Here is a 24,661-nt window from a genome sequence, read left to right as displayed (position 1 = left end):
GATTTACTCCTTTAGCTGTGAGCTCATTTCTTTCCACTATAACAATTATTGCATTAATTTTTTATGTGTTTGTTTTCACCAGTTTTACTAGTTAAATTTTGAGTCCAAGGGCAGGAAACACATCGTGAGTCATCTTTGAATCTCCAGTGCCTAGAACAGGAAGCTGCACACAGCAGGTATTCAACAATTACTTGGTGAGCTGCATCATGTCTCACACATGTTCTCAATAGGTATAGAGAAAACAGGAGTGTTCACATGTAACTTTAGGCCTTACCCCAGATAGGGCAGGAAGATTCCTGCCCATTGTATCTTAGAAAATCAACACGTCTCCCCTTCATTTGTTGATTATCTTGATTAAAGAGTTTTTTAAAAAACAAGTAAATGATCATAATCGTTGCAAGCTTTACAGGGGTAATAATAGGAGCCAAGGAAGATCTTGGAAATACAATTGTTCTGAGAATTATAGGATAATGATTTCTGGCCGGGTGCAGTGGCTCATGCCTGTAATCCCAGCACTTTGGGAGGTTGACGTAGAAGGATTGCTTCACACCAGGAGTTCGAGACCAGCCTGGGCAACATAGTAAGACCCCCATCTCTACAAAAAACAAAAAAACTTAGCTAGGTGTGTTGGCACTCGCCTATAGTCCCAGCAACTCGGAAGCCTGAGGCAAAGTTTGCAGTGAGCAGAGTTCGCCACTGCACTCCACACTCCAGCCTGGGTGACAGTGGACAATGCGACCCTGTCTCCAAAAAATAAAAATAAAAAAGTTTTACTTGCATTTTCTTGTCTAATCCTTACGGCTGTATCAAGCACAATTATCATCCCATTTTATTTATTTATTTATTTATTTATTTATTTTTTTTGAGACGGAGTCTCGCTCTGTTGCCCAGGCTGGAGTGCAGTGGCACGATCTCGGCTCACTGCAAGCTCCGCCTCCCAGGTTCACGCCATTCTCCTGCCTCAGCCTCCCGGGTAGCTGGGACTACAGGTGCTCGCCACATCACCCGGCTAGTTTTTTGTATTTTTTAGTAGAGACGGGGTTTCACCGTGTTAGCCAGGATGATCGAGACCATCCTGGCTAACACGGTGAAACCCCGTCTCGGCCTCCCAAAGTGCTGGGATTACAGGCTTGAGCCACCGCGCCCGGCCTTATTTATTTTTTTTGAGACCGAGTCTCCTCTGTTGCCCAGGCTAGAGTGCAGTGGCGTGATCTTGGCTCACTGCAACCCCTGCCTTCCAGGTTCAAGCAGTTCTCCCGCCTCAGCCTCCTGAGTAGCTGGGATTACAGGCACCCACCATGGTAGCTGGCTAATTTTTGTATTTTTGTAGAGACAGGGTTTCACCATGTTGGCTAGGCTGGTCTTGAACTCCTGACCATAGGTGATCCGCCTGCCTTGGCCTCCCAAAGTGCTGGGATTACAGGCATGAGCCACTACACCCGACCTATCATCCCATTTTATAGAAGACAAACTTATAGTTGAGTTGTTACTAATTCAACAGAGACCACACAGCTAATAAGAAACCAAAACTAGACTTGAATCCCAAACAATCTAATTCCAGCATCCAGAGAGGGTGACATTAAACATTTAAGTTATATGACTAACACTGCTTAATCTAATTAACTGCTCATCAAATATTTCTAGTAATTTGGCTTCCCAGGATGCTCTCCTATAGGGGATCGATATGCCTTTCGCCAGCACGGGGACAATGGTCTACTTGCCTGTTGCTAACAGCACTCTGCTTATCTAGCAAGTGCCTATGCACCTGACAAGTCCCTGAGGAAGGAATCTGCTCTTACGGTACAAACCACATTGGGTTTCTGGCTCTGTATGTGAGGCTCAGGGCCAGATCTTTCTTTTTTTTTTTTAAGACAGAGTCTCGCTCTGTCCCCAGGCTGGAGTGCAGTGGTGCGATCTCGGCTCACTGCAACCTCCGCCTCCCAGGTTCAAGCGATTCTCCTGCCTCAGCCTCCTGAGTAGCTGGGACTACAGGCACCTGCCACCACGTCCAGCTAATTTCTGTATTTTTAGTAGAGACGGGATTTCGCCATGTTGGCCAGGATAGTCTCGATCTCTTGACCTTGTGATCCGCCCACCTCGGCCTCTGAAAGTGCTGGGATTACAGGTGTGAGCCACCATACCCGGCCTAGCTTTATTTTTATCACCTCAACTGTTTCACAGCCTCTCATCATATTTTCCCTCAGCTTGCTTCTTTCCAGCCTCAAACATCCTATTCCTTTTGTTTGGCCTTCTGTTCGTCTTTGGAGCTGACTCCATAAAGTAGGACACATCATGATTTACCATAAAGAGAAGAAAATATTTTATTTATTTATTTTTGAGATGAAGTCTTCCTCTGTCATCCAGGGTGGTATACAGTGGCGCAATCTTGGCTCACTGCAACCTCCGCCTCCCAGGTTCAAGCAATTCTGCCTCAGCCTCCCAAGTAGCTGGGACTACAGGCGCACCACCACACCTGGCTAATTTTTATATTTCCAATAGAAATAGGGTTTCACCATGTTGGCCAGGCTGGTCTCAAACTCCTGATCTCAGGTGATCCGCCTGCCTCGGCCTCCCACAGTGCTAGGATTATAGGTGTGAGTCACTGTGCCCAGCCAGAAAATATTTTATTTTCTTCCTTCCTTAGTGATCCTTCGCATTTTCTCAGCCCTATGTGAGAGCAGTACATAGGGTCCTTGTCTTCAGAAAGCAGGCTCCAAGGCCACTTGGACCCCATTCCTGACTTTTGATGCCTCAGAGATCATAGAGTTGTAAATATAATTAATATATAGTTGTAAATATAATCATAAATATAGCGGAGGTTTTTTTTCCCTCTAAATCCACTGCCTCAGGCTGGGTGTGGTGGCTTACCTCTGTAATCCCAAGACTTTGAGAGGCTGAGGTGGGCAGATCTCCTGAGATCAGGAGTTCGAGACCAGCCTGGCCAATATGGTGAAACCCAGCCTCCACTAAAAATATAAAAAATTAGCCAGGAGTGGTAGTGCACACCTGTAGTCCCAGCTACTCAGGAGGCTGAGGCAGAATTGCTTGAACCCAGGAAGTAGAAGTTGCAGCGAGCTGAGATCAAGCCACTGCATTCCAGCCCAGGTGACAGAGTAAGACTACATCTAAAAATAAAATAAAATAAAATAAAACAAAATAAAATAAAATAATCAACCCACTACTTCATATTTGCCTATATGAAAGCTTTAGAAGGTATTCTTGTAGTCTACTCTTAAAGAAGATGGGGACAGGTGTGGTGGCTTACACCTATAATCCCAGCACTTTGGAAGGCCAAGACAGAATTGCTTAAGCCTGAGACCAGCCTGGGCAACACAGTGAGACCTCATCTCCACAAAAGAAAAGGGGGGGAAAAAAAAGGAAGATGATTTGAGGTAAAATCTTAAGAGAAAGTGAACTAATTAGCTTATTAATGTTACTAGAAAGAAAATCTAAAGTTTAAATGCAAGTCAGCTTTTAATTTTTTTTTAATCTTTGAGACCATGTCTTGCTCTGTCACTCAGGCTAGAATACAGTGGTGCAATCAGGGCTCACTGCAGCTTCAACCTCCTAGGCTCAAGTGATCCTCCTGCCTCAGCCTCCCAAGTAGCTGGGACTACAGGTGCACACCACCACGTTCAGTTAATTTTTTGTAAAGATGGGATTTTGCCATGTTACCCAGGCTGGTCTCAAACTCCTGGGCTCAAGTGATCCACCTACCTTTGCCTCCCAAAGTGCTGGGATTACAGGCATGAGCCACTGTGCCTGGCCTATTTTTTATTTTTTTGAGACAGGGTCTTGCTTCATCACCCAGGCTGGAGTACAGTGGCACACACATGGCTCCCTGTAGCCTTGACCTCCTGGGCTCAAGCGATACTCCCACCTCAGCCTCCCAAGTAGCTGGGACCACAGTCATATGCCACCACACTCAGCTAATTTTTAAATTTTTTTGTATAAACAGGGTCTCCCTATGTGAAAGTCAGCTTTTTTGTTTTTAATACATAAGTTCCTAAGTATACCAGGAGCTATTTGGGCTGAGGAGAGTGCAAAATGCAAGTATTCCAGAGGCATCTGTTTGGTAATTTTCCTCTAAGTTTGTCTTTTCTTTATGTCTGAGTCCTAATGTGTACATAAGAGGCAAATGGGATAACTTGGTTTCTACAAAAAGAAGGGTCAGGTGTAAATTTTCCAAATACTTACACATTCCTAAAATAGTATCTAATGGTATAAGGTAGGTAACTGGGATTAGAAATGAGAAAACTTGCCGGGTGCAGTGGCTCGTGCCTGTAATCCCCAGCACTTTGGGAGGCCGAGGCGGGCGGATTACCTGAGGTCGGGAGTTCAAGCCCAGCCTGACCAACATGGAGAAACCCCATCTCTACTAAAAATACAAAATTAGTCGGGGTGGTGGCGCATGCCTGTAATCCCAGCTACTCAGGAGGATGAGGCAGGAGAATCGCTTGAACCCAGTAGGTGGAGGTTGTGGTGAGCCGAGATCATACCACTGCACTCCAGCCTGGGCAATAAGAGCGAAACTCCGTCTCAAAAAAAAAGGCAGTGGTGGCTCCGCGCCTGCCAATCCCAGCATTTGGGAGGTGGTAGGCCCGGATCCTAAAGATCCAGGAGATCGAGACCCACAGTGAAACCCGTCTCACTAAAATAAAATTAGCGAGTAGCGGTTGGCAGCAGGCGCCTGTAGTCTGCTCGGAGGCTGAGGCAGGAGGAGAATGCGGGAACCGGGCCGGAGCTGCAGTGAGCGAGATCCGGCCACTGCACTCCAGCCTGGGGCGACAAGTGAGACTCCGTCTCAAAAGGAAGAAGCAGGTCCTGGTGTTGAGAAGCTATACTGCTCGGCTTTTCTTCATGTCTGTGCAAACAGCTGAATGTGGAGAAAAGCAGGGCGCACGGTTGTGGTTTACGCGCTTTGAACTGAAATCTTGTCGTCGCCAGGCTGGAAGTGCCCGAATGGCACAATCGACTCGCCAGAAACCACCTCCGAGTTCACTTTCATTCTGCCTCAGCCTCCATGCGCTTAAGATTTCGCCATAACGCCGACTAATTATTACAAATGAGGCGAGGTTTTCGCGTCTCGTCTCTATTTATCACGCCATGTCGGCCCTCAAAATGCTGAGATTAGCGTGGCTCCACAGCAATTCACAACTAACGTTATGATCACAAACCTCAGATGAGCACCCAGTGCCACCAAGGCAATCCTGTTAAGGACTTGCCTTCCCTCTCCCCTGCATTTGCATCTGTCTTCACTTTTGTTGCCCTTATCATGAATGGAAACATCCCTGTTCCTCTCCAAGGTCAACCCTCCCTGTTTCCTTACATCTTCTCATGGATTTCACTCCTATATGGGTCAAGCAAGCCTTCTCTCTCCTGGATCACCCATCTTTCTTCCCCACTGTATCCCTCCCAACGGCACATAAACATGCTCTGGGAATCCTACCATCTTTATTATTTTTTGAGATAGAGTCTCGCTTTGTTGCCCAGGCTGGAGTGCTGTGGCGCAATCTTGGCTCTCTGCAACCTCTGCCTCCCGGGTTCAAGCAATTCTCCAGCCTCAGCCTCCCAAGTAGCTGGGATTACAGGCACGTGCCACCATGCCCAGCTAATTTTTGTATTTTTAGTAGAGACGAGGTTTCACCATATTGGCCAGGCTGGTCTCGAACTCCCGACCTCAAGTGATTCACCTGCCTTGGCCTCCCAAAGTGCCAGGATAACAGGCGAGCCACCGCGCCTGGCCCGTAGCATCTTTTAAAACATCTCTTCTTTCTATTATCTATCCCCAAACTTATCTGGTCCCTTCACAGCAAAACCTCTCTCAAATTGCATACATGTGCTGTCTCCATTTCCTCACTTTCCTGGTCACTCTTCAACCCAATCCGGTCAGGTCCACCTCCCTGATATACCCACATCAATCAAGCCAAGGCCATCAATGACATTCTCCAGTGACTTGCAAGGTGACCCAATCCAACAGCCGTATCTCTGGCCCAAGTTTATCACACTGCTCAGCGGATGCCTCCTACCTGAAACCTTCTCTGCCCAGGGATTCCACAACTCAGCGCTAGATTTCATGACTTCCTAGATGCTCCCTTTAAGACTCCTTATCCATTACCCTCCCAATATTGGAGTGCCCCAGGATTTGGCTATGGAATTTCTCTTCACTCTTTTCTTCAAGCCAAGCCAGGGGTCGTAAACTGACAGCTCATCTGTGTGGTTTAATCAGCTCATGAAGTTTAAAAGCATCTGATTCAGTTGCTAACATCTAAAAACTCTGGAGATTTGACATCTTACAAATACAGATTTTTTTATTCCTTTAGGGAAAAAAAAAAAAACCAGAGTATCTGTTATTGGGCCAGCATTCTCACAACGGAACGGTCAGCTGGATGGGGCAGAAGCTGCTCCCTAGATGCTGGGTCCATTTGATATCTAATGGAAGAATCATATTCCCTGTAAGTACCAAAAGGCTCTCCTCCCAGAGCCACCAGCACCTTGCAGTCAGTTCTTGGTCAACTTGACTGCAGGTTGGGAAGGGTCCGTAGGCGCCTCCTGGGGAGGGGTGGGACTGAATGCCTCCGCTCACAGAGAACAGCTCTCCCGTACAGACAAGAAAGGTACGTTTCAATGCTAAATACAGAAAGACCTTTCGGTAAATAAGGCGACTGCTATGATCGTGTTAAAGCATCAAGTCTGGTCTTCCGCTGCCTCTCCGGGCTGAGGTGGCTTGGGGACACACAGAGGAAGCCCTCCTACTCTTCTCTCGCACCCGCTTTTAGGTGGCCCTCTTCTAGGGCGGAGAGATCATCAAAAGCCGCTGAGCAAGGACAGCCTTTCCAGCCGTCGCTCGCGAGGACGGAGCTAGGAGCGCGCGGGAACCGACCCAGCCTTACTCGGTGGCGGGCAGCTGTGAGACGTTCGGAAGGCGGGTCGGGCCTGGCTGGGGCGGAGACTGGGCGGGGCCGGGCCCAGGAGCCTCCTCTGCTCCACTGGCCGGCCCCGCGCGCGCTTCCTCCAGCCACCCCCCATTTCCCCAACCCTGTACGGGTTCAAGGGGCCGGAGACAACAGCTGGGGAATCAGGTCAAGCGGACTGGATCCGGCACCGCCCAGGGGCGGCGGCCTCAGCCCAGGAAGCCCCACCCAGCGGGAGCCGGGACGCCGCGGCGCCGGCAGAGCCCACGCGCGACCCGGCGAGGGCGCGGAAGGGCGCGTGCAGCGTGACGACGCGACTCGCGGCGCGTCCCGTGACGCCATCGCGCCCGCTTTTGAAAGTTGGCGCCCGGGGCCGCCTCCCATGCTGCCCTGCGCCAACCCCTCCCCTCACCTTTCCTCCCCCGCCCTCTACTCGCCGCCCGGCCGGCCCCCCCCACCCGTCCCTTCCCTTATCAGCACCCGCGGCCCCGGCAGCGCCGACGCAGGCGCACTGCACCGCGCCGCCGCCATTTTGTGTCCGAGCCTGTGGAGCGATTAAACCGTGCGCGGAGCTGCTTCTTTGGCGGCAGCGGCGGCGGCGGTAGCCGGTGCGGACGCGCGGAGCTCGCCGGAGACGCCGGGTGGCCGGAGCCGTGGAGCGGCGGCGGAGCGGGCGCCGCGGGGGGTGTGGCGCGGAGGTAAGGGGGCCCGGGGTGGAGGAGGTTTCGCGGGCCGCCTCTAGGTGTCACGATGGGGCCGCTCCGGTCGGCGCTGGCTGCAGCCCGGCGCCAGCGCCGCCGCCGGGGGGTGTTTGTCTCCCTCTACCGTCCCTGCTGCGGCGCGGCCGCCGCCATTGCCCGTCGCCGCCGTGGCCTGGCCGCCCCCCCACCCCCACGCCCGTCCGCTAGGCCTCCCTCCTGGCAGCGCGCTAGGCCTTGGGCGGCGGCAGAGGCAGAGGCCCGCGCGCCCGGCGACTCCATTTTCCTTCCTTTGTCTCTGCCCTCGAGGCCGGTTCTTGGCCGGCCGATCGCCCGGCCGCGGCCCGCCCTCTGTCCTGTGTCCTCCGCCCCTCCTGTGGCGGGTGGCACCAGCTGAGACGCTATCTCCGCGTCCCGGCTTCGGCGCCCGCCTAGCTCAAGGGTTCGGACCCACTGCCACCGCGCGCTCAACCAGGTCCCGGTGCCGTATGGGTGTCGGGCCCTGGCCGTCGCGTCTCGGGCTGCCCCTCCTCCAGCCCGCCCCGTCCCCGGAACCTACCCTGCCGCCCTGCGTGCCTCCCCAGCTGCTTGGCTGCTCGGCGGTCGCTCCCAGTCCGCGCGTCGCCGCCGCTGGTCTCCGTCTCCGCCGAGTGGCGCAGGCGGCGCTGCAGCGGCTGCGAGCAGAGGGACCCCAGAGCTGCCGAGAGCTCCCTCTGCAAGGCTGGCTGAGCTGCTCGCACCTCTACGCCGCCTGAGCGGGCGGGGGGACGCGCGCTCGCCGCCCCCGCTGCGCCCCTAAACTCGCGCCCGGGCTCCTGGCCGGACCCGACCGGTGCGGGCCCCCTTCAGGGGGCGGAAAAGATGCGAGTTCCGCACCAAGTAGTTTTTATCCATCCGGGTTCGGACTCCCCAGCCCCTTGGAGTGATGGCAACCTGGCTGTGCGCTCAGAGATCTCAAAGGGACTGAAACTTAAATTTCACTCTGATCTCAAGTGACGTGACAAATTTCTGAATTTGGGAGTATGGGCTGAGTCCTTAGAGTTTCCCTCCCGCTTTAAAATGTCCTCACACTAACTTAGTACCTGATGCTCTAGGGCTAGGCGAAGGCGGTTCTGCCCTGGGATTGTGCAACTCGATCTAGAGCGCCAGTAGGGCAGAATGAATTTATTCTTGACTGGTAATTTGCCCATACGATGAAATATGAGGGTTGATGTTGTAATTGAATCCTGGGTCACTTGCTGCAGATGGTTTATAAATATCTACGCCTAATGTAACTACTGTTTAGTAGGAGACTTCCTGTAGCCCCGAGTTCAGCGTTAAGTAAACATTCTCGCATACGTAGTCTTCATACTTTGAGTTTCAATCAACTAGGAAAGTTAAAACTCCAAGTCCGCATAGGTGGGAAAGGAGGTTAAACAGGGCATATATTTAAATTTATTCGGTCCTTAAGTTTTCTTCACTAAAAAGCTTCCCGTTGAATTGCGGGAGTCTTTTGCTTTTCCTTAAATATTCTAGTGCCTTAATATAGTTCAGTGCAGCAGTGGCTATATCAGTTTGGGTTGTTTTGGAGAAAAAAAAGTCTGGATTAACATCTTTTTAGGAAGGAAGCTATGTTAAGTTTATGAAGAAATTAAACAGCCTGATCCTAACCAAAGTTGTCCAGTCCACTGTATGTAATCTCAATCTGTAGCTCCTCACTGCAGTCCTCTTCGTAGGCACGCTTTCTACGTCTCCTTTTGGAACCCTGCAATATGTTCCTGCTGCCCCTCTTCCTGAATAAAATTGGAATGAGTAAATGCAGTAGCGTTGATTGATAGACTTGGGAATAGAATCACTTTTAATTATCTAATATATTAATCCAATTGTGTAATTTATTGCATTCTTTTGTGACTTTGTTTTCCTTTTGAAATTGTGGTTAAGTGGCATGTTTTATTTAAGCTCAATATTGAGTTAAAAATTAAAATACAGCAGGTGTGTAATTGAGCCAGGAGTAAAGCTTGTTTTCCCGGGTTAGTACTGTGCTCCATAGACCATATTTTACTTCTTGGTTTGGTTGTTTCATATGCAGTCATCGGCTTCTTGAGTTTATACATCATTTATGCTTTTTTAGTGGGATAGACCTTTTCCACATAGTTGCTATCCTTTGAAATTCCCATATGCCAGGAATCATACTTTGTTTTGTTTTTATTAGAAAACTAAATCTACAGAGAGAATAAATTGAGGATGAAATGATATGTCAGGGTAACCCAGAAGACTTTTTTTTTTTTTTTTTTTTTGAGACGGAGTCTCATTCTGCCGCCTAGGCTGGAGCGGCAGTGGTGCAATCTTTTCTCACTGTAACGTCCGCCTCCCAGATTTAAGCAATTCTCCTGTCTCCGCCTCCCAAGTAGCAGGAATTACAGGCCTGCGCCACCACACCCGGCTAATTTTTGTATTTTCAGTAGAGACGGGGTTTCACGATGTTGGCCAGGCTGGTCTCGAACTTCTGACCTCAGATGATCCATCCGCCTCCCAAAGTGCTGGGATTCCAGGCATGAGCCATCTCGCCAGGCCAGGACCTATTATTTAAATCAGTGATAGGAGGATGATTAAAACAGGAATGTTTGCTTACATAAGAAAATACTGTCGATTTAAGAGTAGTTCTGGCTGGGTGCGGTGGCTCACGCCTGTAATCCCAACACTTTGGGAGGCCGAGGCAGGTGAATCATGAGGTCAGGAGATTGAGACCATCCTGACTAACACGGTGAAACCCTGTCTCTACTAAAAATACAAAAAATTAGCCAGGCATGGTGGCATGCACTGTAGTCCAAGCTACTAGGGAGGCTGAGGCAGGAGAATCGCTTGAACCTAGAAGGTGGAGGTTGCAGTGAGCCCAGATCGCACCACAGCACTCCAGCCTGGGCAACAGAGCGAGACTCCATCTCAAAAAAAAAAGAGTAGTTGTAAAGGTTAACTTTAGCGGGATCTATTCAACCTATGTAAGAATTTAGGAGGTGAAGTTATCCTTAAGATGCATTCAAATTCTAAGAGCTTTAGGGTTTTATTTTAAAGTACACATGCAAATGAGGGCACTCACCTGGGACTTGTGAGTGGCTTGGGGAGTTCCTTGGTGGAAGCCACTTGTGGCTGATTTAAGGCCCTGGGGTGGAATCTTGGGCAGAGCCTTGTAGGCTGGTGCTTGCTGGCCAAGAGTCACCTCTAGAGACTCTTTTTTTTGCTTCAGGGATGCTGCTGCTGTCACAACCACTCCACATCATCTATGTTATAGAATCCACCTAATTTTTTAAAACTAGACCATCTGTCTGCCTAATTTACCTGTCTTGGCTCCAGATGACTGTTTTGCCAACAATTAGACCCCTCTTCAAACAACTCAGATGCATTATGATTTAAAAAAGAACAGTAATGGCAAATAATGTATAACTTTGAAGGCCATGGTTCTCAACTGATGTGTAGATTTGTAGGTGGGACATGGTGGCTTACACCTGTAATCCCAGCACTTTGGGAGGCTGAGGCGGGCGGATCACCTGAGGTCAGGAGTTTGAGACCAGCCTGGCCAACATGGTGAGACCCCATCTGTACTAAAAACACAAAAAATAGCTGGGCGTGGTGGCATGTGTCTGTAATCCCAGCTACTCAGGAGGCTGAGGCAGGAGAATCGCTTGAACCCTGGAGGCAGAGGTTGCAGTGAGTTGATATCGCGCCATTGCACTCCAGCCTGGTTGACAGAGTGAGACTGTGTCTCAAAAAAAAAAAAAAAAAAAAGATTTGTCTTACCGCATTTATTTTGTTGTTGTTGTGGTTTTTTTTTTTTTTTTTTTGAGATGGAGTCTCGCTCTGTCTCCCAGGCTGGAGTGCAGTGGCATGATCTTGGCTCACTGCAAGCTCTGCCTCCTGGGTTCACGCCATTGTCTTGCCTCAACCTCCTGAGTAGCTGGGAGGACTATAGGCGCCCACTACCATGCCCGGCTAATGTTTTGTATTTTTAGTAGAGGCTGGGTTTCACTGTGTTAACCAGGATGGTTTCGATCTCCTGACCTTGTGATCTGCCTGCCTTGGCCTCCCAAAGTTCTGAGATTACAGGTGTGAGCCACCACGCCCAGCCTGTGGGGTTTTTTTGTTTTGTTTTGTTTGTTTTAAGACAGGGTCTTGCTCTTTTACCTAGACTGGAGTGCAGTGGTGTGATCACAGCTCGCTGCAGCCTCCACCTCCCTGGCTCAAATGATCCTGCCACCTCAGCTTCCTGGGTAGCTGGGACTAATTTTTTCTAGAGACAGGTTTTTGTCATGTTGCCTACCTAGGCTGGTCTCAAACTCGTGGGCTCAAGCAATCTGTCTGCCTCGGCCTCCCAAAGTTCTGGGATTAGGTGTGAGCCACTGTGCCCAGCCCATTTTTTTTTAAACACCTGTAAACTTTGTGTAGTCTGTCTTTGTATCTTCCCTGCTAGTATCTTTGTGCATTTTCTCAGTGATTTAATATTTGAATGCAAAGGTGTGGCACTGCATATAGATTGCCAAAATACAGTCCAAAGATCAGGGTTAGGATGATATTCTTTCACACGTGATCCTTGTTTTTGGTCACTCTTGGAATTTTTGGGGGCAGAAAATTTCATTACCTTTGAGGTATGCTAGTAATAATAACGGACTTCAATACAGAAGTGTTGCTTGGACTAACTACGCTAATCACCTGTTTCTGTTACTAAAAATTGTCTCTCAACAGAGGAGACTAGCTTCATCTAAGAGTTAGTTTTGTGGAGTTTAGCTAATTGTGAGATGGATTTCCTCTTAGAAGATGTACCTCATATGCCAAATTGTTTGGAAACTTTTTTAAAAATACATTTTAATTGAGGCAGGGTCTTACTCTGTTGCCCAGGTTAGAGTGCAGTGGCATGATCATAGCTCACTGCAGCCTTGAACTCCTGGGCTCAAGCAGTCTTCCTGCTGCAGCCTCCCAAGTAGCTGATACTATTGGCATGTGCCACCATGCCCAGCTGATTTTTAAAAATTTTTTTGTAGAGACAGGATCCTACTATGTTGCTCAGGCTGGTCTTGAACTCCTGGGCTCAAGCAAGTCTCCCACCTCAGCTTCCCAAAGTGTTGACATTACAGCTGTGAGCCACCATACTGGGCTTTTTTTTTTTTCTTTTGAGACAGGTTGTCACCCTGTTGCCCGCACTGCAGTGCAGTGGTGTGATCATGGCTCACTGCAGACTTGTCCCCCACCTCCCCCAAGTGATCCTCCAACCTCAGCCTTCCAAGTAGTCGGGACCACAGGCACACATCACCATGCCTGGCTTATATATATGTGTATATACACACACACACACACGTGTGTGTATATATATGTGTATATGTGTGCATATATATATATTTTTTAAGATGGAGTTTGCTCGGTCGCACAGGCTGGAGTGCAGTGGCATGTTCTGGGCTCAGTGCAAACTCGGCGTCCCAGGTTCAAGTGATTCTCCTGCTTCAGCCTCGCAAGTAGCTGGGATTACAGGTGCTTGCCACCGTGTCCAGCTAATTTTTGTATTTTTAGTAGAGACAGGGTTTCACCATGTTGGCCAGGCTGGTCTGGAACTCCTGACCTCAGGTTATCCACCCACCTCAACCTCCCAAAGTGCTCGGACTGCAGACGTGAGCCACCGTGCCTGGCCTTTTTTTTTCTTCTTCTTCCCTGAGACGAAGTCTTGCTCTGTCACCCAGGCTGAAGTGCAGTGGCGCGATGATGGCCCACCGCAACCTCCGTCTTCCAGGTTCAACCAGTTCTCCTGCCTCAGCCTCCTGAGAAGCTGGGATTACAGGCGTGTGCCACCATGCCCAGCTAGTTTTTGTATCTTTAGTAGAGACCGGGTTTTTTCACCACGTTGGCCAGGGTGGTCTTGAACTCCTAACCTCATGATCCACCTGGCTCGGCCTCCCAAAGTGCTGGGATTACAGGCATGAGCCACGGTGCCCCAACTGGCTTCAAACTCCTAGGCTTGAGCAGTCCTCTACCATGGCTTCCCAAAGTGCTGGGATTACAGGTGTGAGCCACTTTCCCCAGCCTATTTGGAAACACTTAATTCAAATTTAGCTGTTTATTTCACTTGGGATTTTCTTTTTTTGTTTCTTTGAGACAAAGTCTCACTCTGTCGCCAGGCTGGAATGCAGTGGCACGATCTTGGCTCACTGCAACTCTGCCTCCTGGGTTCAAACGATTCTCCTGCCTCAGCCTCCTGAGTATGAGTAGCTAGGGGTACAGGCTCGCGCCACCATGCCCAGCTAATTTTTGTATTTTTAGTAGAGACAGGGTTTCACTATGTTGGCCAGGATGGTCTCAATTTCTTTACCTCGTGATCTGCCCACCTTGGCCTCCCAAAGTGCTGGGATTACAGATGTGAGCCATTCATTATGCCTGGCCTGGGATTTGCTTTTTTTTTTTTTTCTCTCTCTCTCTAGACATAGGTTCTACTCTACCTTTGCTCGAAGCTTGACAGTTCATTTTGTAATTTAGGGTGAAAAGATGCCATCTAACAAAGTATTCCATTATTTGACTAAAAAAACTGTTTCATTGCTCTGCTTCTAGGATTTTCTTTTTTTTTTTTTTTTTTTTTTGGTCTTTTTTTTTTTCCTTTTTGTGGAGAACGGGGTCTTGCTATATTACCCAGGCAGGTCTCGAACTCCTGGGCTCAAGCTATCCTCCCGCCTCGCTTCTAGGATTTTCAAAGCTCAATAAAAGCTCCTTCTGCCAGTTTTTTAAAGACGGAATCTTGCTCTGTTGCCCAGGCTGGAGTACAGTGGCGTGATCTCGGCTCACTCCAACCTCCAGCTCCTGGGTTCAAGCAATTCTCCTCCCTCAGCCTTCTGAGTAGCTGGGATTGCAGGTGTGCGCCACCACGCCTGGCTAATTTTTGTACTTTTAGTAGAGATGGGGTTTCACCATGTAGTTCAGGCTGTTCTCAAACTCCTAACCTCAGGTGATCCACCCACTTTACTCGGCCTCCTCAGTTATCTTACTAAACTGGAAAGCATAGCCTTTAGTTGTGGCATGAACAAACTTAATCAGTAAGACTGCTGCTTGCTGAAGATACGGAAATAGACTGTTAGAGGGCCATTACTGCGGCCATAAGAATTATTATTATTGTTATGTATTTATTTTTTTTTGAGACGGAGTCACACTCTGTTGCCCAGGCTGGAATGCAGTGGCACGATCTCGGCTCACTGCAAGCTCCGCCTCCCGGGTTCATGCCATTTTCTTGCCTCAGCCTCCCGAGTAGCTGGGACTACAGGTGCCTGCCACCATGCCCGGCTAATTTTTTTTTTTTTTTTTTTTGAGACGGAGTCTCGCTCTGTCGCCCAGACTGGAGTGCAGTGGCCGGATCTCAGCTTCACGCAAGCTCCTCGGCCCCTGTTCACGCCATTCTCCCCGGCCAGCCTCCTGAGTAGCTGGGACTACAGGCGCCACACCGGCCTCAAGCACTTTTTTTTTGTATTTTTAGTAGAGACGGGTTTCACCGCAGCAGCCAGCGCGCATGGTCTGATCTCCCGACCTCGCGGATCCACTGCCCTCCCAAAGTGCTGGGATTACAGGCTTGAGCCATCACCGCCTTTTTTTTTTTTTTTTTTTTTTGTTTTGAGATGGAATCTCGCCTCTGTTGCCCAGGCTGGAGTGCAGTGCAGCTGTGGTGCGACCTCGGCTCACTGCAAGCTCTGCCTCCTGGTTCACACCATTCTCCTGCCTCAGCTCACAGCAGCTGGGACTACAGGCGACGCTCGGGCCAAGCCCAGAAGCACTTTTGTATTTTTAGTAGATACAGGGTTTCACCTTTTGTTAGCCAGGATGGTCTCAATCTCCTGATCTCTGTGGATCCCCCTGCCTCAGCCTCCCAAAGTGCTGGGATTACAGGTGTGTTCACCGCGCCCGCCTAATTTTTATTTTTTGTATTTTTAGTAGAGACGGGGTTTCACCATGTTAGCCAGGATGGTCTTGATCTCCTGACCTCGTGATCCACCTGCCTCAGCCTCCCAAAGTGCTGGGATTACAGGTGTGAGCCACCGCACCCGGCCAAGAATTAATTTTTTGGAGTTTTGAGTGTGTGTGCCGTTATTTGGTTGCAATATTGCAGTGGAGTGTTGTTGTTGTTGTTGTTGTTGTTTTAGAGGGGACAAGATCTCTCACTTTGTCAAGCAGGCTGGAATGCAGTGGCACAGTCTCAGCTCACTACAGCCTCAAACTCTTGGGCGAGTCTCCCACCCTGGCTTCCCAAAGTGTTAGGATTACTGGTGTGAGCCTAGAGTACCATTTTGCTACTTACAAATCTTTAGTCATTTATATATTTAGCAAACGTGTGGAAAAATAAGTGAATGTTTCGTTATTGGCTTGATGGTGGACATTTATGGAATGGCTCAGTTAGTGACATGACATTAACAGGTGTTTTGTTTCTTTCCCAATTTTTTCTGTCTTCAGTTTTCCCTCATTTTATTTTGTATAATCTATGTGTATTTGTATGAATTGAGTGTTTCACAAAATGATTTATGCTTTTCTTTTAGAATGATTACGGACCTGAAGCCAAAGAACAAGATGCACTAGTGGATGGATTGCTGACCAGGGGCTTGAGAGCTGGATTCTGTTTTCCCTCCTCAAACTGACTTTGCAGCCACGGAGAGGTAAGTGCTATTTCCATTTTTTTCTATCTTAAAAATGGTAGTAATATAACCCTCCTGGAGTTAGAGGATTTGTTGGCTAATTCTTGGGTATAGAGGATGCAGGAATCAGGTGATTGAGAGCATACAGACTTCATAATCAGAGTCCTGGGTTTGAAACTCTTAACGATGATATATTAGCTGGGTAATAATAGGGCAAGTTACTTTAACCTGTCTGCTCCTGTAGTCCTCACTTGTGAGAGAATAACACCACCAATCTCAGAGACTATTCTCAGATTTAATGAGAATGTGTTTTGTAAAGCGTTAAGTACTATTCTGAACACGTACATAGAAAGATCTCAGGAAATTGTGGTTTCTTTTCTGTAGAAACCCTTGAAATGTATATTTTGATTATTGGCAAATGAACTGAAAAGAAAGTCTATGATCTGTGGCTACTTGTAATTTTGATGAGAAACAGATGGAATCCTGTTATTGGGTAACCTGGTATCCTGGATAAAAATTGTCATAATTTGAGTTAGCCTAGCTTATTGCCCATTTTGCATCAGAGAGTGACAATAATTATTATTTTAATTTAGCCTATAATTTCTGCTATAAAATATAATGGATATTATATGGAACTTGGAACAGGCCTCTTATAAATATTGGAATCTGCTGTGCTTTGGGATCTCATAAACAACAAAGTGGGATTCTGGTTGTAAAAATTATCTCTTCTCACGGTATCAGAAAGCACATCTTTTTTAGACCTTAGAAAAATGTGAAAATAATTTAATTGTACATGGGTAATGGCAAAAAGGAATGTAGAAGTGGAAATTACAAATGCCAAGATTAGATAAGCTTATATGAATGAATCATCTAAATGACTACTGAGATTTTTCTTACAAGCTCTGCCTGGAGCAAATAAAGAGAAGGGAATAGGAATGAAAGTTTGTTATTCTTCAAACCTTTATTTTCCAAATGGGCAACTTGTTTTCCTGCTAGATGGGAAGTACAAGGTCTGTGGTAGTATTCTGTCGCTCCAGAAATAACTTATGCCCTGCAGGTTCTTTCAGGAGTGTTGACACAGAGTGCATACTAATAAGTTGCTGAAAAAAGAAATAATGCTGATTTTAAAACTATTGAGAAATCTAAGCTTTAAGAGTTTAAGGAATGGGTTTATAGGAACATGTTAATCATTTTCAAGTGTTATGACTAGCTTAATTGCTTAGATCCCTGTTTCTCAAATTGGGATATGAATACTCTTAGGGAATCAGGTGGTATGATTTCAGATTACTTGGAGTCACAAGATAGACATGACTCGTCTTCTTAGAACTTCAGTTATGCTCATTGAGGAGGTGCTGAGTTAAGTAATTTAACTGGTAAGTGATTAAATACTAAATATTGGCCGGGCACGTAGCTCACGCCCAGTACTTTGGGAGGCCAAGGCAGGCGGATCACTTAAGGTCAGGAGTTCCAGACCAGCCTGGCCAACATGGTGAAACCCCATCTCGACTAAAAATACAAAAACTAGCCGGGTGTGGTGGTGGGTGCCTGTAATCTCAGCTACTTGGGAGTCTGAGACAGGAGAATTGCTTAAACCTGGGAGGCGGAGGTTACAGTGAGCCAGGATTGTGCCACTGCACTCCACTCTGGGCGACAGAGTGACTTTGTCCGCCTCCTCCCCGCCCCCGCAAAAAAAAAAAAAGCCAGGCGTGATGGCTCATGCCTGTAATCCCAGAACTTTGGGAGGCCGAGGTGGGTGGATCACGAAGTCAGGAGTTCGAGACCAACCTGGCCAACATGGTGAAACCCCGTCTCTACTAAAAATACAAAAAATTAGCTAGGTGTAGTGGCGGGCACCTGTAATCCCAGTTTCTTGGGAGTCTGAGGCAGGAGAATTGCTCGAACCCGGGAGGTGGAGGTTGCAGTGAGCCAAGATCATTGCACTCCAGCCCAGGCAACAGAGCGAGACTGTCTCAAAAAAACAAAAAAAAACAACAACAAAAAAATTAGCTGGATATGGTAGTGCGTGCCTGTAATCCCAACTACTCGGGAGGCTGAGGCAGGAGAATCACCTGAACCAGGAGGCAGGCAGAGGTTGCAGTGAGCCAAGATCACACCACTGCATTCTAGCCTGGGTGACAGAGCAAGACCCTGTCTCAAAAATATATATATATAAAAATATTGTAATATTAAAACAGACATTTTTGGAGCAGAATGAAAACTATGATTAAGATAACATAGGTCTTCAACAAAATGAGGCATGAGTGCCTGAGGGTGAGAAGTTCTCTTTGTATAGGTTCTATAGTGGATACATTTGAGAAGCAATACATTTGAGCTATAGAACAGCTCTGCAATCCTTCTTACTTTGTCCTTGTCGTATTTGTGTAGGGAAAAACTCTCAAGCCCAGGTTTTTCCTTTGCTTTCACACAACCACCACCATCAACACAAAAGAAGACTTACGTGGCTGGGTCCAGTGGCTCAGCCTGTAATCCCAGCACTTTGGGAGGCTGAGGTGGGCAGATCGCAAGGTCAAGAGATCGAGACCATCCTGACCAACATGGTAAAATCCCATCTCTACTGAAAATACAAAAATTAGCTGGGCGTGGTGGCGCATGCCTATAGTCCCAGCTACTCGGGAGGCTGAGGCAGGAGAATCGCTTGAACCCGGGAGGTGGAAGTTGCAGTGAGCCGAGATCATGCCACCGTACTCTGGCCTGGTGACAGGGTGAGATTCCATCTCAAAAAAAAGAGAAGACTTTCGTGACCAAAGATGGGGTGGAGGGATTTTCCCCACACACCAAACGGTGGATACCAGCTAGGTGTCCTCCAGTTCAGTTCCAACACCATCTACCCAAGATGGTGTCAGATCCCACACGTTTAGGGTTCAGTCCCACCCATCTGTCCTACCAGTCACAAGCCCAGTCCTTCAGAGCTTCTAACCAACTGGCTTCAAGTTGAGATTCCCACGACCTCTTTCTTGGGTTCCATTAATTTGCTAGAGCAGTTCACAGTCCTCAAGGAAACACTTCTTTAGATTTGCCAGTTTGTTAAGATTATTTATTTTTGAGACAGTCTCACTGCATTGCCCAGGCTGGAGTGCAGTGGCGCGATCTCTGCTGACTGCAACTTCCCCGTCCCAGGTTCAAGCGATTCTCCTGCCTCAGTCTACCGAGTAGCTGGGATTACAGGTGTCCACCCCCATGCCCAGCTAATTTTGGTATTTTTAGTAGAGATGAGGTTTTGCCATGTTGGCCAGGCTGGTCTCAAACTCCTGACCTCAGGTGATCCACCCAATTCGGCCTCCCAGAGTGCTGGGATTATAGGCATGCACCACTGCACCCAGCCAAAAGCGTCTATTCTTTTTCTTTTTTTGAGATGGAGTCTTGCTCTGTTGCCCAGGCTGTAGTGCCGTGGTAAAATCCTGGCTCACTGCAAGCTCTGCCTCCCAGGTTCACACCATTCTCCTGCCTCAGCCTCCCGAGTAGCTGGGACTACAGGCGCCCACTGCCATGCCTGGCTAATTTTTGTGTTTTTAGCAGAGATGGGGTTTCACCTTGTTAGCCAGGATGGTCTCAATCTCCTGACCTTGTGATCTGTCCACTTCGGCCTCCCAAAGTGCTGGGATTACAGGCATGAGCCGCTGCGCCTGGCCAAAAGCGTCTATTCTTTTTTTTTTTTTTTTTTTGAGACGGAGTCTTGCTCTGTTGCCCAAGATGGAGTGCAGTGGCATGATCTCGGCGGCTCACTGCAAGCTCTGCCTCCTGGGTTCACACCATTCTCCTGCCTGATCCTCCCGAGTAGCTGGGACTACAGGCACCCACCACCATGCCCGGCTACTTTTTTTTTGTGTGTGTGTTTTTAGTAGAGACAGGGTTTCACCATGTTGGCCAGGGTGGTCTCAATCTCTTGACTTCGTGATCCGCCCGCCTCGGCCTCCCAAAGTGCTGGGATTTCAGGTGTGAGCCACCGCACCCGGCCAACAAACATCTATTTTTAACTGTGTGTTTTATAATTACTAAGTATTGTGGGGTTTTTTTGTTTTTTTTGAGACGGAGTCTCACTCTGTTGCCCAGGCTGGAGTGCAGTGGCGTGATCTTGGCTCACTGCAAGCTCCACACCCCAGGTTCACGCCATTCTCCTGCCTCAGCCTCCCGAGTAGCTGGGATTGTAGGCGCCCGCCACCACACCCAGCTAATTTTTTGTATTTTTAGTAGAGATGGGGTTTCACTGTGGTCTCGATCTCCTGACCTCGTGATCTACCCGCCTCGGCCTCCCGAAGTGCTGGTATTACAGGCGTGAGCCACCACGCCCGGCCCAGTATTGTTATTAACATACTGCTCTTAATGTAAGTAGCATTTAAGAATTACATTTTCTCCATATGTCCTTGTGGGTAGAGGTAAAAAAAAGAATTACATTTTCTTTAGTCACGCATCCTGGTGCGTGCCTGTAATCCTAGCTATTCAGGAAGCTGAGGCAGTAGGATCGGCTGAGCTCAGGAGGTCAAGGTTGCAGTGAGCCATGGTCCCACCACTTCTTTTCAGCCTGGGTGACAGACTAAGACCCTGTCTCGATAAACAAATAAGTAAGAATTAAGTTTTCTGAGGCTGGGCATGGTGGCTCATGCCTATAATCCCAGCACTTTGGGAGGCTGAGGCGGGTAAATCACTTAAGGCCAGGAGTTCGAGACCAGCCCGGACAACATGGCAAAACCTTGTCTCTACTGAAAATACAAAAATTAGCTTGGTGTGGTAGCTCATCCTGTGATCCCAGCTATTCAGGTGGCTGAGGCACAAGAATTGCTTGAATCCAGGAGGTGAAGGTTGCAGTGAGCCGAGATTGCACTACTTCATTCCAGCCTGGGTGGCAGAGCAAAACTCTGTCTTTAAAAGAAAAAAGGAAAAAACACATTTTCTATATTGATAGTGCCCGTTCTTTGGAGATGGGTTTTGTATTTGAACCTAGTTGATTCTGAATATACTGAAATGTGACTTTCCCTGAAATGATGTGAATTGGATCAACCCAGATGTGCCTGTCCTGCATCTGCAATATTTATGAAACCCCTGTAATGTGCTCATTTTATACTTGAACACATGGCTTTCTATCCTGTGCCAGGTACTACACTAGGTGCTAGGGTTTCAAAGATGAATAAGAAAAGGAACCTTCTCCTGAGGGTCTTAGGTAGACTGGGCAGGAGATCTGTATATAAGTATCATTGGTGCTCTGATAAAAGTGTGTTCAGGGTGGGCAGGGCACGATGGCTCACACCTGTAATCCCAGCACTTCGGGAGGTCGAGGCGGGTGGATCACCTGAGGTCGGTAGTTCGAGACCAGCCTGGCCAACATGGTGAAACCCTGTCTCTACTAAAAATACAAAAATTAGCTGGGTGTGGTGGCGGGCACCTGTAATCCCAGCTACTCAGGAGGCTGAGGTGGGAGAATCACTTGAATCCGGGAGGCAGAGGTTGCAGTGAGCCAATATTGTGCCATTGCACTCCAGCCCGGGTAAAAGAGCTGAACTCAGTCTCCCAGGAAAAAAAAAGTGTTCAGGGTGTAGGGAGAGATTGTCAGTTACAGGAGCTTGGGAAAGATATTAGGAAAGACTTTCTGAAGAAGTGGCCCTGATCTGGGTGTAACAGGAAATGCAAAAGAAGCATAAATTTGATTTTAATCGTATTAGGACACCAAGTCCTGGCCATGCAGCTTAATAGCTGTATGGCCTCGGGCAAGTCTATTAGAGGTGACTTCCTCGGGCTTCCCTTTCCTCTTTATTTTTGAGATGGAGTCTCGCTCTGTTGCCAGGCTGGAGTGCAGTGGCGCGATCTCGGCTCACTGCAACCTCCGCTTCCTGGATTCAACTGATTCTCCTGCCTCAGCCTCCTGAGTAGCTGGGACTACAGGCGCGCACCACTATGCCCAGCTAATTTTTGTATTTTTAGTAGATACAGGGTTTCGCTGTATTGGCCGGGCTGGTCTCAAACTCCTGACCTCAGGTGATCCGCCCACCTCGGCCTCCCAAAGTGCTGGGATTACAAGCGTGAGCCACTGCGCCAGGCCAAGTTGGTTATTGTATATATTTTGCATTAAACTGAACTTCAGTGACCACCAGATAATACAGATGTTAATAAACTAAACAGAAATATTGTGCCAGAGGAAAATGAGTTAGATTTATCAGAAAATCTGTTGAGCAGTGGAGAAGTGGGTAAGAGAACAAGGTCACATCGCATGTTGTGAGGGATATAAAACCCTAACCCATTTAAAAAGATGAATGCCAGCCTGGGCAACTTAGTGAGACCTTGTCTGTTAAAAAAAAGAAAAATGTAGCCAGGTGTGGTGGTGCATACCTGTAGTCTCAGCTACTTGGGAGGCTGAGATGGGAAGATCACCTGAGCCAGGAGGTTGAGGCTTCATGCACTCAGCCTGAGTGACAGAGTGAGACTCTGCCTTTAAAAAAAAAAAAAAAAGAGGACTGTTAACCAGCAAAATGCTTATGAGAGAGGTTTTTTAATAGCATAGTACCAAAAAATTAATTATTATGGAATAAAAGTAAAGAAAATCCCGGCCGGGCGCGGTGGCTCAAGCCTGTAATCCCAGCACTTTGGGAGGCCGAGACGGGCGGATCACGAGGTCAGGAGATCGAGACCATCCTGGCTAACACGGTGAAACCCCGTCTCTACTAAAAAATACAAAAAACCAGCCGGGCGAGGTGGCAGGCGCCTGTAGTCCCAGCTACTCGGGAGGCTGAGGCAGGAGAATGGCGTAAACCTGGGAGGCGGAGCTTGCAGTGAGCAGAGATGGCACCACTGCACTCCAGCCTGGGCGACAGAGCGAGACTCCGTCTCAAAAAAAAAAAAAAAAAAAAAAGAAAATCCCGAACTAAAACCTGGCGTATAGCAGAAGCTCAATAAGTAAGTAATTGGATGAATAATGACCAGGGCAAAAGACTAAACAGACATGGAAATAATTAGTCAAAACTAGTAGTGTGAGGGTAGTTTGGTTTGGGGGTCACTTTTTGTTGGTTTTGTATAGTTTGTGTAATTTTTTAATGCAAATAAGTTTTTTTCTTTTCTTAAGTTAGATTAAAGCAGAATTACCAAAATCTGGCTATAACAATATTTAACAATGGGGATTGGTTAAATTATGATACATCCCTATAATACAATGTTGTGTAATCATTATGTATAAAAAATATGTTGAAATGGCAAGATATTTGAAAAAAAGTACAGAAGAAAGCAGATTATCAACAATATGTATGATATGATCTCATGCGAGAGTAACTATGTGTATATATTGGGGAGGGACTCTGGTTGGACCCTCTTGAGAATGTATATAAAACCTATAGGTAGGTTTCTTTTTTTTTTTTTTTTTTTGAGGCCAGTCTGGCTCTTTGTAACCCGGGCTGGAGTGCAGTGGCCGGATCTCAGCTCACCGCAGCTCCGCCTCCGGGTCCATTCGGCCTCAGCCTCCCGAGAGTAGCTGGGACTACAGTGGCCAGCCACCTGCGCCCGGCTATTTTTGTATTTCTTGGTAGAGAGGCCAGGGGTTTCGCACGTCAGTGGCCAGGATGGTCACCGATCTCCTGACCTCGTGATCCGCCCATCTCGGCCTCCCAAAGTGCTGGGATTACAGGCTTGAGCCACCGCGCCCGGCCACCTATAGGTAGGTTTCTTTAAGCTTTTCCTGTTGCCTGTATGCATAATTTCTTTTTTTTTTTTCTGGGGCCGGTCTGGCTCTGTCACCCGGCTGGAGTGCGGTGGCCGGATCTCCCAGCTCACTGCAAGCTCCGCCTCCCGGGTTCCCGCCATTCTCCTGCCTCAGCCTCCCGAGTAGCTGGGACTACAGGCGCCTGCCACCTCGCCCGGCTAGTTTTTTGTATTTTTAGTAGAGACTGGGTTTCACCGTGTTAGCCAGGATGGTCTCGATCTCCTGACCTCGTGATCCACCCGTCTCGGCCTCCCAAAGTGCTGGGATTACAGGCTTGAGCCACCGCGCCCAGCCGCCTGTATGCATAATTTCTAAAGGAAAAGGGAATGCAGTACAGTAGGAAGTAGCACTGAAACTTTCTAATAAAGATAATGAAATGGGCCGGGTGTAGTGTCTCACACCTGTAATCCCAGCACTTTGGGAGGCTGAGGTGGGCAGATTACAAGGTTAGGAGATCGAGACCATCCTGGCTAACATGGTGAAACCCTGTCTCTACTGAAAAGACAAAAATTAGGCAGGTGTGATGGCGGGCGCCTGTAGTCCCAGCTACTCGGGAGGCTGAGGCAAGAGAATGGCGTGAACCTGTGAGGCAGAGCTTGCAGTGAGCCGATTTTGCACCACCTCACTTCAGCCTGGATGACAGAGTGAGGCTCCGTCTCAAAAAAAAAGATAATGAAATGATAAAAGGTGTTTTTGCCTAGTTTACTTGGCAGTAATGTCTAGACT

The 24,661-nt window shown here is 48.1% G+C and overlaps 1 protein-coding gene across 2 annotated transcripts in view; it reads left to right on the top strand.

Annotated features, from left to right (window-relative positions):
* The first annotated feature begins 6,206 nt into the window (after nt 1-6,206).
* Nucleotides 6,207-24,661, top strand: part of CTCF (CCCTC-binding factor) — an 84,064-nt gene continuing 65,609 nt past the window's right edge. Inside the window, exons 1-2 of one of the 2 annotated variants that reach the window (XM_017953698.3) lie at nt 6,207-7,612; nt 16,141-16,257. The gene's annotated coding sequence lies outside the window, so the exon portion shown is untranslated. The remainder of the gene's footprint in view (nt 7,613-16,140; nt 16,258-24,661) is intronic. The other variant, XM_003917049.4, reaches the window with a different exon arrangement.

Source organism: Papio anubis, chromosome 18 (genome assembly GCF_008728515.1).
Source record: "Papio anubis isolate 15944 chromosome 18, Panubis1.0, whole genome shotgun sequence".
NCBI lineage: Eukaryota > Metazoa > Chordata > Mammalia > Primates > Cercopithecidae > Papio > Papio anubis.
This window is presented reverse-complemented; position numbering and strand designations above follow the sequence as displayed.